This window comes from Oncorhynchus kisutch, unplaced genomic scaffold (genome assembly GCF_002021735.2).
Source record: "Oncorhynchus kisutch isolate 150728-3 unplaced genomic scaffold, Okis_V2 Okis02a-Okis13b_hom, whole genome shotgun sequence".
Classification (NCBI taxonomy): Eukaryota; Metazoa; Chordata; class Actinopteri; order Salmoniformes; family Salmonidae; genus Oncorhynchus; species Oncorhynchus kisutch.
The window spans coordinates 14,167,803-14,181,041 of NW_022261979.1; the positions used below are offsets into that span (position 1 = coordinate 14,167,803).

General features: G+C 46.3%; 1 pseudogene; it reads right to left on the reverse strand.

Moving 5' to 3' along the window:
• Positions 1-2,063: 2,063 nt before the first annotated feature.
• On the reverse strand, positions 2,064-11,800 carry LOC109887035 (NXPE family member 3-like; annotated as a pseudogene).
• Between the last annotated feature and the right edge of the window lie 1,439 nt (positions 11,801-13,239).

Below are 13,239 nucleotides of genomic sequence, written 5' to 3' on the forward strand. Positions count from 1 at the left end.
GCGAGTTCAAACCCCTGAGCTGAAAGGTACCAATCTGTCGTTCTGCCCCTGAACAGGCAGTTAACCCACTGTTCCCAGGCCCATCATTGAAAATAAAATGTGTTTCTTACTGACTTGCCTGGTTAAATAAAGGTAAAAAAAAAAATAAAAATGCAGCGACTACAGCAACGAGTCTTTATGGGTACAGTACCAGTCAACATTTTGGAAACACCTACTCATTCATGGGGTTTTCTTGATTTTACTTTTACTATTTCTACATTGTTGAATGATGTGAAGAATTCAAAACTATGAAATAACACAAATGGAATCACGTAGTAACCAAAAAAGTGTTACACAAATCAAATAGATTTGATATTTTATATTCTTCAAAGAAGAATCTTCTTCTTCACCCTTTGCCTTGATGACTGCTTTGCATTCTCTCAACCATCTTCATGAGGAATGCTTTTCCAACGGTCTTGAAGGAGTTTACCACATATGCTGAGGCACTTGTTGGCTGGCTTTTCCTTCACTCTGCGGTCCAACTCATCCTAAACCATTTAAATTGGGTTGAGGTCTGGTGATTGTGGGGGCCAGGTCATCTGATGCAGCACTCCATCACTCTCTTCTTGGTCAAATAGCCCTTACACAGCCTGGAGGTTTGTTTTGGGTCATTGTCCTGTTGAAAAACAAATCCCACTAAGCACAAACCAGATGGGATGGCGTATCGCTGCAGAATGCTGTGGTAACCATGCTGGTTAAGTGTGCCTTGAATTCTAAATAAATCACAGACAATGTCAACAGCAAAACACCCCCACACCATCACACCTCCTCCTCCATGCTTCACGGTGGGAACCACACATGCGGAGAACATCCATTCACCTACTCTGCATCTCACAAAGACATGGTGGTTGGAACCAAAAATCTCAAATTTGGACTCATCAGACCAAAGGACAGATTTCCACCAGTCTATGTACATTGGTTGTGTTCTTGGCCCAAGCAAGTCTCTTCTTCTTATTGGTGATCTTTAGTAGTGGTTTCTTTGCAGCAATTCGACCGTGATTCGACCATGAAGGCCTGATTCACACAGTCTCATCTGAACAGTTGATGTTGAGATGTGTCTGTTACTTGAACTCTGTGAATCATTTATTTGGGCTGCAATCTGAGGTGCAGTTAACTCTAATGAACTTATCCTCTGTAAGTAGAGGTAACTCTGGGTTTTTCTTTCCTGTGGAAGGTCCTCATGAGAGCCAGTTTCATCATAGCGCTTGATGGTTTTTGCGACTGCACTTTTAAGAAACTTTTAAAGTTCTTGACATTTTCCAGATTGATTGACCTTCATGTCTTAAAGTCATTCTGGACTGTCGTTTCTCTTTGCTCATTTGAGCTGTTCTTGCCATAATATGGCTATCTTCTATATATCACCCCTACCTTGTCACAACACAACTGATTGGCTCAAACGCATTTAGAAGGAAAGAAATTCCACAAATGTACCTTTAACAAGTGTCATGGTTGTCCTGTGAGGAGCACAATGGGTCAGATCAGCTTGACAATAGCTGATAATAACCAGACCCTCTCCCCCCTGCAAAGGGGGGAGGAGGTCACTGGGCCGGTATTGACACCTCCACCCCCGGTCGTAAATTAAGCAGTAAATTAAGAGTACTCTCCCTCTACCCTCCAGTGTTGGCTAAAGGACTTTCCCTTTGTCTCCAGAGACTTTTGTCCCCCAAAAACTCAAACGTCCAAAAAAGTGGATAATGGAACAACAATTCTAACATAAAGAACGTGAATGGTCAGTGGGGAGATATGGAAAACTAATGTCATATGGTTGATTGTTTTGTGATGCCATTAACCCTTGTGGTCAGACCCGCACAGTTTAAAAACACTCAAGACATTCAAAGAATCAAGTAAAAAAAGCCCAAACTTTATTTGGTCTCGTCAGACTTTTCAGGAAGAAGAAATACAAAAACGTTTAAGGACCAGAACCTTCCAGAACGAAGGGAACCTTCTGCTCCAGACTACATGACAAGCCATCGAAGAGACACGGACAACTAAGAAGAAGGACACTTTGTTGGTTACTACATTATTCAATATTTATCATGTTCTTGATGATAGGGGCAGACACCAGAGAGGATTGTGTTTATCATGTTCTTGATGATGGGGGGGGCTGGGTGAAGATCATGGGGGAGGTGGTGGGCAAGGTCATCTCCCAGGCATCCAGCAGCATCACATCCAGACCCCTGAACATGGCCTTGAGCACCCTGTCCAGCTGGGTCAAGATCCAGTCACTGTTGATGAAGTTGTCCTTCCTTTGGTCCAGGTTGGCAGAGCGCACAACTACTACGGTCCCCGGAGCTCGGTTCAGAAGGCGAACCACCGCCCTTCGAATACGTCGTAGTCGGCGAATGTAGGCCTGCAGAGGGAAAAAGCTGAAATGGGTCGAAACGCTGATGACGACAACAGTGTCTGAACCACCGGCCAGGCCATCCAGCTCATTAGCTACATAGTGCAGCTGACTGACACTGAGAGGGGGCCAGAATATGGGGGGGCCGTGGCAGCGGTACTTCAACAGGATGTTGTTGGGTATGTTCACTGACATGAATGGCCCCGCTCTCACATGACTTCTAATGTTGAACTTCTTCAGCTCTGTGTGTGTGTGAGAGAGAGAGAGAGAGATGAATGTTGAGAGAAAGAGATCATTTTTACACACCTGAGACACAGTCGAGTGTAAGATGTAATAGGTTGGCAACAACACTCACCTGGCACAAAGCTGGTGAGGTAGTCATAGTACTGTCTAACGGTGGAGTCTCCGTACATGTACACCTGCTTGCCCTTCAGACACTGAATAATGGCAGCGGGGTCGTCCAACTGGCGTATTACGACACCATCCAGCGCCCGCCATGACCCTTGGTAGTAATACCCAGAAGGAGGGGTCCTGGAGGGGAGGGGAGGGGTCCTGATAGGTGCTGCCGCTACACTGCTGCTTTCCTCATCTGGTTTGTCTGAAATGCGGAAGTTGCCGTGATGCACAAAGCTACCATCACTTTACAGATACAATCAAAATTTTTCTTCACAAAATTCCCACCTTTCTCCTTTGGCAGCACAGTGACGCTGTCAGACCCTGTTGCATGAATATGCACGTTGATGTTGATGCCACTAAAAAAAATGAAAAAAAGAAAGAAAAGAAGAAGAAGAAAAAGAAGAAAAAAGACTGTAGCAAGCAATACCATTCACCTGAACCACTGTATAATCTGGGGTATAAATACTGCATAGCAGCAAGATGAAACAGACAGTGCACTTTGGACTCGATTCAATCACCCAAGTTCATCACTATAGCTGTGAAATTAAAAGGTAATTTCCCATTGAGCCGACATATGGCCGTGAATGCAGTCTTCGCTACCGCGGTAACATTGCCTTTCAATGTCAAATCGTGCTACAACGCTGAACTTCAGCCTTACGGATTGAATCGAGTCCTCATTCACACACATATTATGTTTTACCTCCTACTAACCTCTGGAAGAGCAGCGCTTCTTTGCTGGTCAGATGTTGTAGATATGTCTGGGAGCCTGCCTTGAAGTGGTTGATCCGTGTGTCACAAGCCAGCTGCTTGGGCTTGTAGCAGAACCAAGGTTCCCCCGTACGGGGGTCTGTGTAATCGCACAGTGGCTGCTGGTTGTTCGGCAGACACAGGTTACACTCGGTGGTCTCAGACAATAATCCAGAACGGAACAGGCTCTTGGAAGGCACCCAGTTTAGCCGTTCCTCTTGTAAGCGTCGTAGAAGAGAAACTGCCTCGCTAGGATGGACCAGTGTCACCTCCACCCATACAGACCCTTCCCAGAGTAACGGAAAAATAGCAGAGTAGGTCCCATTCAAGTAGTCTAGTACCTGTCCTGCAACACCCGCACCCAACTCTGGGGAGTGCAGCCGGGCAAGGAGGAAGTCACCGCCACGGCTCTTGGGACGCCCCTGGAAATCGTTCATAAGGACCAGAGCCTCTAGCTGGTCCCCGACGTGCCTCTCTCTCCCTCCCCCTGCTGGAAGGATTGCAAACAGACTGTGTGCAGGGTCACTGGTCTGGTCCAGGGGTGTCGTCACGGGCAGAGGCTCTGGCCCGGCGATGGACTCCAGGAGGGAACAATCTTCCAGAGCCTCCTCGGTAGAGGGCTCCTGGACCAGGTGGCTACAGAAGAAGCTCAGCTTGCGATCGAGGCAAGGAGGAGAGCCCTCTGAGTGGATGTGGCTTAAGTCCAATGTACTGTTGAGCTTCCACTATGGAGGAGATTAGAGGTCACTAAAGGGAAGAGGTGTGTAGGCTGATGCAGGTAGATAGTGATAGAAGCAAGGTCCTCACCTCCAGAATGTTGATGTTACGGAACAGGAAGAAGAGGCCTGACAGAGCCAGCAGGAGGAAGATGCAGACATATTTCGACTGACAATCCCACATGGCGCCTGTCTAGGGTTCCAAAGTGAGGGTATTTTAATGGAATCTTTATTAATTCGGAAGGTATTCAGACCACTTCCCTTTCTCCACATTTTCTTATTGTTACAGCCTTATTCTAAAATGCATGAAATATAATGTTTTCCTCATCAATCTACACACAATGCCCCATAATGACATCACAATACCCCATAATGACAAAACGAAAACAGGTTTTTAGAAAAAACAGAAAGAACTTATTTACATAAGTATTCAGACCCTTTTGCTATAAGACTCAACATTTTTGCTCAGGTGTGTCCTGTTTCCATTGATCATCCTTGAGATGTTTCGACAACTTGATTGGAGTCCACCTGCGGTAAATTCAGTTGATTGGACATGATTTGGAAAGGCACACACCTGTCTATATAAGGTCACACAGTTGACAGTGCATGTCAGAGCAAAAACCAAGCCATGAGGTCTAAGGAATTGTCTGTAGAGCTCCAAGACAGGATTGTGCCAAGGCACAGATCTGGGGAAGTGTACCAAAACAATTCTGCAGCATTGAAGGTCCCCAAGAACACAGTGGCCTCCATCATTCTTAAATGGAAGATGTTTGGAACCACCAAGACTCTTCCTAGAGCTGGCCACCCGGCAAAACTTAGCAATCGGGGGAGAAGGGCTTTGGTCAGGGAGGTGACCAAGAGCCCCATGGTTACTCTGACAGAGCTCCAGAGTTCCTCTGTGGAGATGGGAGAACATTCCAGAAGGACAACCATCTCTGCAGCACTCCACCAATCAGGCCAATATGGTAGAGTGGTAGAGACAAAACAATGCAGGAGTGGTATCAGAACAAGTCTCTGAATGTCCTTGAGTGGCCCATCCAGAGCCTGGACTTGAACCTGATCGAACATCTCTGGAGAGACCTGAAAATAGCTGTGCAGCAACGCTCCCCATCCAACCTGATAGAGCTGGAGAGGATCTGCAGAGAAGAATGGGAGAAACTCCCCAAATACAGGTGTGCCAAGCTTATAGTGTCATACCAAAGAAGACTCAAGGCTGTAATCGCTGCCAAAGGTGCTTAAAAAAATACTGAGTAAAGGGTCTGATGTAAATGTGATATTTCAGTTTTTTATTTTGAATACATTTGCAAAAAACATCTAAACCTGTAACATAACAAAATGTGGAAAATGTGAAGAATGAATGCTTGATCTGAATGGATCTGAAATACTTAAATGGCTGTCTTACAATGATCAACATGTATGGCACTTACACAAATGACTGATGATCAGCTGAGAGAAATTGATTATAAAAATATTATGTTTTGTCATAATTCAGTGCGGCTTTTGACATTATCGACCATAGTCTGTTGACTATGAAAAACACATGTTTAATGGCTTTACATAAATAATATGGTAATATATAAATAATATTTAATGTGGATAAAGAGTTACCTGTCTAACAACAGAGGGTGTTCTTTAATGGAAGCCTCTCACACAAAATCCAGGTAGAATCAGGAATTCCCCAGGGCAGCTGTTTAGTTCCCTTACTTTTTAAATTTTTTACTAACGACATGCCACTGGCATTGAGTAAAGCCAGTGTGTCTATGTATGCGGATGACTCAACACTATACATTTCAGCTACTACAGCGACTGAAATGACTGCAAAACCTAACAAAGAGCTGCAGTTAGTGTCAGAATGGGTGGCAAGGATTAAGTTAGCCCTAAATATTTTCTAAAACTAAAAGCATTGTATTTGGGACAAAACATTCACTAAACCATAAACCTCAACTAAATCTTGGAATAAATCATGTGAAAATGTAACAAGTTTAGGTGACTAAACTGCTTGGAGTAACCCTGTAAACTGTCATGGTCAAAACATGTTGATACAACAGCAGAAGTCTAGACATTAAAAAAGTGTTGCTCTGCAGTCTTAACAGCACTATCAACAAGGCAGGTCCTACAGGCTCTAGTTTTGTCGCACCTGGACTACTGTTCAGTAGTGTGGTCAGGTGCCACAAAGAGAGACCTCGGAAAATGTAATAAATACAACATACAAATGCAACATTGTATAAAATATTCAGGGCCCTCAGTTTCCCCTCTCAGTGAGCTCAGGGATAGACAGCTGCTATTTGTGATTAGAAGTAATCAGATAGGCCTGTTTTATGACGTTTATGACGTTTCCACTGGATCAGACCAGTTTCCCTTTCACACTGAGTGGTTGTGGAAAGATCTGGAACGATGATCAGGGTGTAATCGCTGCCTAAAGTGCTTCAACAAATACTGAGTAAAGGGTCTGAATACTGATGTAAATGGCATATATGTTTGGTTAGGACAGTTTCTCAGGAAAATGAGTATGGAGGGAGCCATACAGGCCCTGTTACAAGCGGCGGCCGCCCAACAAGAGGCAACTAGAGCTCAACAAATAGCTCATCAGGATGCAATGCGAATGTATCAGGACACGTTACAGGTCCAGCACCGCACCAACCAGCTGCTCAGAGAAGAGCAAGAGAGAAACACCCGGGAGTTAAGAGAAGGCCTAAAGGGGCTAGCGGACCAAATTGGGGCTCAATTAACAGCTGTAAATACCCAGAGGCGGGCCAATAATTTCCTTCAAAAAATGACAGCACAGGATGATGTGGAAGCATATCTTACCACCTTCGAAAGGACGGCAGAGAGAGAGAAGTGGCCGAAAGAAGAATGGGCAGGGCTTCTGGCACCATACCTGGCAGGGGACGCTCAAAAAGCGTATTTCGACCTGGAGTTGAAAGATGCACAGGATACGATAAACTAAAGGGAGAGGTCCTGACTAGACTGGGAGTGACCGATACCGTGAGGGCACACCGCTTCCACCAGTGGTCCTACCGACCGGGACAACCCCCACGAACGCAGATGTTCGACTTGATTCACCAGAGACCCGGTCATCCGCCGAGATCGTCGAGACCATCGTACTCAACCAGTTTCAGCGAGGTCTACCCCAAGAAGTGAGACGATGGGTTGGCCAGAACGAGGTACTTTCCGCTGACCATCTCATGGGCCTGGTTGAACGGTATTGTACGGCAGGAACAGCTGAGCAGGCACAGGAGGAAAGATTCCCGTTCCCCAGGCCTGGGCGAACCAGCGGACAGGGTAAGGCTGTCCCAACATATGGAGGGGGAAGAGAGCAGCGTGGGGCCATGAGGAAATAATCAGAATCAGGCCGAGACACTAAGGGGAAAAACGGAAACCGGGACTGGGTGTCGAGGGGGTCTCCCCCTAAACCCCTATTATCTGTTACAATTGTAATCAACCGGGACATATTGCAGCCTACTGCCCTATTAAAGAAGAGCCAATGCAATGTAACCTTGGTGAAAATGAAGATGATATACGGTATGCATGTCCTGTTGTAAACACTGTACTTGAAAGATCAAGAAACAAACATATGTGCAGAGTGAAGGTTCAAGGGAAAGAGGTTGAAGCACTGCTGGATTCCGGCAGTATGCCAACCCTGGTCCTTGCAAGCCTAGTGCCGAATCATAAACTGGATACAAGACAGGATATCAGTGTTACATGCATTCATGGGGATACCCGTCTGTACCCCACGGCCTTAGTGAGCATACAAACAGAGGACGGTCTGCTGGATTATGAGGTCGGCGTGGTCCCAAAGATGCCATATGATGTAATATTGGGTAGAGACTTTCCTAACTTTGCAAAGTTAGGCCACAAGAATGGCATATTTGAGAAGCCAACAACCCTGACCAAGCAGGAAGAAGCATGGGACCTTCAACCAAAGCCAAGAAAAGAGGTCTCCCAGGGGACAACATCACAGGTGCTAGTAGGGGAGGAGGAGGATGAAGTGGCAAACCTCGCTGATAACGAACAGCCCAGTACTAGTGGGGCTGGGGTCGATCTGAATTCAGAGGACGACGATCTAGAACCAGCAGACCTGGCAGGGTCCTTGACTAATTTCGGGACGGCCCAAAACCAGGATCCAACCCTGCAGCAAGCCAGAGCAGATGTGCAGGTCGTAGATGGTACTCCCATAAAGGTTGGGATGATGCCTAATAGTTTTCCCCACTTCATCATGAAAAAGGGTTTGGTGTACAGAGTCTCGAAAATAGGGGTTGATGTGGTGGAACAGTTGTTGGTTCCCACCCGGTACCGGAGGACAGTACTGGATCTAGCTCATGGGCACATTCTGGGTGGACACCTTGGTATCGATAAAACCCGAGACCGGATTGTAAGGAGGTTTTACTGGCCAGGAATTCAAGCTGAAGTGGCTCGGCATTGTGGAGAGTGCCCGGAGTGCCAGTTAACAGCTCCCCGACCAGCTGTTAGAAGCCCGTTAGTGCCACTCCCCATAATCAAAACGCCATTTGAGAGGATAGCGATGGATTAAGTGGGCCCACTACCCAAATTCGCCAGAGGGCACCAATACATTCTGGTCATTCTAGATTATGCCACTCGCTACCCAGAAGCCATTCCCCTTCGAACGATGGCTTCCAAAAATATCGCAAAGGAAGTAGTGCTCTTGTTCACCAGGGTAGGGGTTCCAAAGGAGATCCTTACTGACCAGGGGACCCCCTTTATGTCCCGCCTTATGGCAGACCTTTGTAAACTGTGGCAGGTGAAACAGTTGAGGACATCGGTTTACCATCCTCAGACGGACGGGCTGGTTGAAAGATTCAACCGGACCCTGAAGTCAATGCTCAGGAAGGTAATCGATAAGGATGGGAAAAACTGGGATTGCATGTTGCCGTATCTGATGTTTGCCATTAGAGAGGTTCCTCAAGCCTCACCTGGGTTTTCTCCCTTTGAGCTGATATATGGGAGGTATCCCCGGGGAATCTTAGACATTGCCCGGGAAACCTGGGAGCACCAATCCACCCCGTATAATAGTGTCATAGAGCACGTCACGGCAATGCAAGACAGGATAGCCACAGTCATGCCCATCGTCAGAGAGCACATGAGACAAGCACAGGAGCACCAGCGGCACACTTATAACCGGCAGGCTACCCTGAGGGAATTTCAACCGGGAGATAAGGTGTTAGTGCTGATCCCCACGGTAGAGTGTAAACTACTAGCCACATGGAAAGGACCATATGAAGTACTGGAGAGAATAGGAGAAGTCAATTATTGGATCCGACAGCCAGGTCGACGGCCCCAGGAACAGATTTATCACATATACCTGTTAAAAGCATGGAGAGATTGAGAGAGAAACACTAATGGTCACATACCCCACACACACTCAGGAGACAGCCGAAGTAAATATTTCACCCACTCTGTCCCCAGCACAAGTACAGGAAGTAAAGACCCTGATCCAGAAAAACAGAGATGTGTTTTCAGAGGTACCTGGCCGAACTGAGGTTACGGCTCATGATATCGTTTCCCTACCAGGGAGAAAAGTGAGCATGAGGCCATATCGGGTACCCGAGACTCGACAGGCCGCGATTAGAGCAGAGACGGAGAAAATGTTGACAGCTGGAGTGATCGAAGAGTCAATTGGACTAGAGTGGTCTAGCCCAATTGTGATGGTCTCCAAGCCCGATGGGTCTTTGCGGTTCTGTAATGACTTTCGGAAGGTAAATTAAATCTCCAAGTTTGATGCCTACCCCATGCCCCGAGTAGATGAACTACTGGAGAAAATTGGTAATGCTCGGTACATTACGACCCTTGATCTGACAAAAGGGTACTGGCAAATTCCTCTGACCCCCAGGGCCAAAGAAAACAAAGCCTTTGCAACACCTGACAGTTTGTTTCAATACACCGTCATGCCATTCGGCTTACACGGGGCCCCAGCCACCTTTCAACGGCTCATGGACAAAGTCCTAAAACCGCACAAAGCATACGCCGCAGCTTATTTAGATGAGGTGGGGGGGGGATCTACAGCCCAGATTGGGAATCCCACTTACCCCGGGTACAGGCAGTTTTAGACGCCCTTAGAAAGGCAGGGCTCATGGCAAACCCTGCCAAGTGTTATGTGGGGTTAGAGGGAACAGAGTATCTGGGATACACTGTGGGAAGAGGGTTAATCAAACCCCAAAGTAAGAAGGTGAAGGCAATTAGAGAATGGCCCAAACCAGTAAATAAGAAGCAGGTTCGAGCCTTGCTAGGGCTGACCGGTTACTACCGGAAGTTCATCCCAAGTTATGCCACAGTGACCGCCCCACTTACCGACATGACTAGAGCCAGAGGGCCAAACATGGTCAAATGGGATGAAATGGTCACCAAAGCATTTAGGACATTACAGGAGGCTCTCTGCTGTAATCCAGTGCTGGTGGTACTAGACTTTGAGAGAGAGTTTGTGGTTCAGACGGATGCCTCAGAGGTCGGCTTGGGAGCAGTGCTATCCCAAGAGGTAGAAGGGGTGGAACACCCCATCCTGTTTTTAAGCAGGAAGCTGGAACCACGGGAAACCAACTACTCAGTCGTTGAGAAAGAGGCGCTGGCAGTAAAGTGGGCTCTAGACAGCCTGAAATACTACCTGCTGGGGCACCACTTCACCCTCATCAGTGACCATGCCCCACTCACCTGGATGCATAGGGCTAAAGAGAAGAACGCTCGGGTGATGCGGTAGTTTTTGTGTCTCCAACCGTTTCATTTTGACTTGAAACACAGAGCAGGGAAGGAAATGGGAAACGTGGATGGGTTATCCCGCATGCACGCATAGGGGGAGAGATGTGTGGCAAAGAAGGGGGTCGAGTGATAAATGGCAGATATGTGAGAGCAGAACTAATAAACGGGCTCTGCCCAATCACTAAAATGGCCACCCCTGTCAGAACTACAGATCACAAAATGGCCGACCGCCAAAACTACATGTCCCAGAAGCAAGGGGAACCCTCAGAAGGTGGAGCCGACCCACAGATAAAGGGTCAAGAAAAACCAGGAAGAGAGATAGAGAGTGCTGGAAGGATCTATGAACAATAGAGAAAGAGACTATAGAGATTGGCTGGATTTACCGTGTATGAGCTGGATTGTTTTGGACTTACCTGTTGGCGTTTGGACCTGGACCTACTGAGAACCCGATTCGTGTACCGAACCCTGCTATCCTTGACCTCAACAAACACACAGGTACTCATTCTTGGGTGATTTGGTGACAGTTTACCACTTAATTTGTGACAAACACTCCTAACCTTGAAGAGGTTTGCCACAGTACATTCAGCCTAAAAGTAACAGTTTGCAGTCGATCATCATTACGTTGCATTTACCCACCCGATAATAAACCCCACAACACATAATCTTCCTAAAATAAACACACTCAACTTGCCAAAAAGCCAGAACTTACATCTTCTTCTTCCGTGCAACTAAAAAAACACTGACCTGGATTGGGAAGGGTCCGAGTCAAAATGTGCATTCAGGCACACTGGTTGAAACCAGAAGGCTGTGATAGACAGCTGAGAAATCACCCAAACAGAATTGTTGGTTAAAGTCACATGGTCTTCTTCTTCTTCTGTGGGTTTTATGGCGGACAACGCCCCAAAAGGTTTATTGCCGCCACCAACTGGACGGTTTAAAAAATAAGAACCCATTAAAATAAATAAGTAATAAAATAAAATAATAAATAATAATCAAATAAATAAATCTACGTAATAGTGAAACTAACTTAATCCGCCCTAATTAAAATAGTACACCCACTTCTTCCTTCTTGTAGTTCTCCATATCTCTCTTCTCAGGCTCTAGGACCGTGTGCCAATATTCCATGGTACTCCTTCGCTGAGAAATCTTTCAGCAACCGCTCTGCTGCCATCACTCTGATCTCTACCTTCCTGGACCTTCTCTCCACCTTTGCAGTGCCATTAATTACCATAGCTATCAATGCCACAACGTCCACCTTCTTAACATTTAAAATGTCAAAGGTCCTGTTGGTGAAAAGCAACCCCTGCATCCTGCATCCTGCAGTCCACTACCATGGGCTCTTCTGGTGCCCAAGAGGACGGCTGACGTTGTTACAGGTTCCTAAACAGCTGTGGCTATTTTGTTCGTTTTTTTTGCATTGTTTGTAACTTATTTTGTATATAATGTTGCTGCTACCGTCTCTTATGACCGAAAAGAGCTTCTGGACGTCAGGACAGCGATTACTCACCTCGAACTGGAATAAACTTTTTCCTTTTTCCTTTTAAAAAGTGATTGGAACATCTCTGTTCTGTGTGTATACCAGAAGTAGCAGAGCATCTCTGCTCTGTGTGTATACCAGAAGTAGCAGAGCATCTCTGCTCTGTGTGTATACCAGAAGTAGCAGAACATCTCTGTTCTGTGTGTATACCAGAAGTAGCAGAACATCTCTGTTCTGTGTGTATACCAGAAGTAGCAGAACATCTCTGTTCTGTGTGTATACCAGAAGTAGCAGAACATCTCTGTTCTGTGTGTATACCAGAAGTAGCAGAACATCTCTGTTCTGTGTGTATACCAGAAGTAGCAGAACATCTCTGCTCTGTGTGTATACCAGAAGTAGCAGAACATCTCTGCTCTGTGTGTATACCAGAAGTAGCAGAACATCTCTGCTCTGTGTGTATACCAGAAGTAGCAGAACATCTCTGCTCTGTGTGTATACCAGAAGTAGCAGAACATCTCTGCTCTGTGTGTATACCAGAAGTAGCAGAACATCTCTGCTCTGTGTGTATACCAGAAGTAGCAGAACATCTCTGCTCTGTGTGTATACCAGAAGTAGCAGAACATCTCTGCTCTGTGTGTATACCAGAAGTAGCAGAACATCTCTGCTCTGTGTGTATACCAGAAGTAGCAGAACATCTCTGCTCTGTGTGTATACCAGAAGTAGCAGAACATCTCTGCTCTGTGTGTATACCAGAAGTAGCAGAACATCTCTGCTCTGTGTGTATACCAGAAGTAGCAGAACATCTCTGCTCTGTG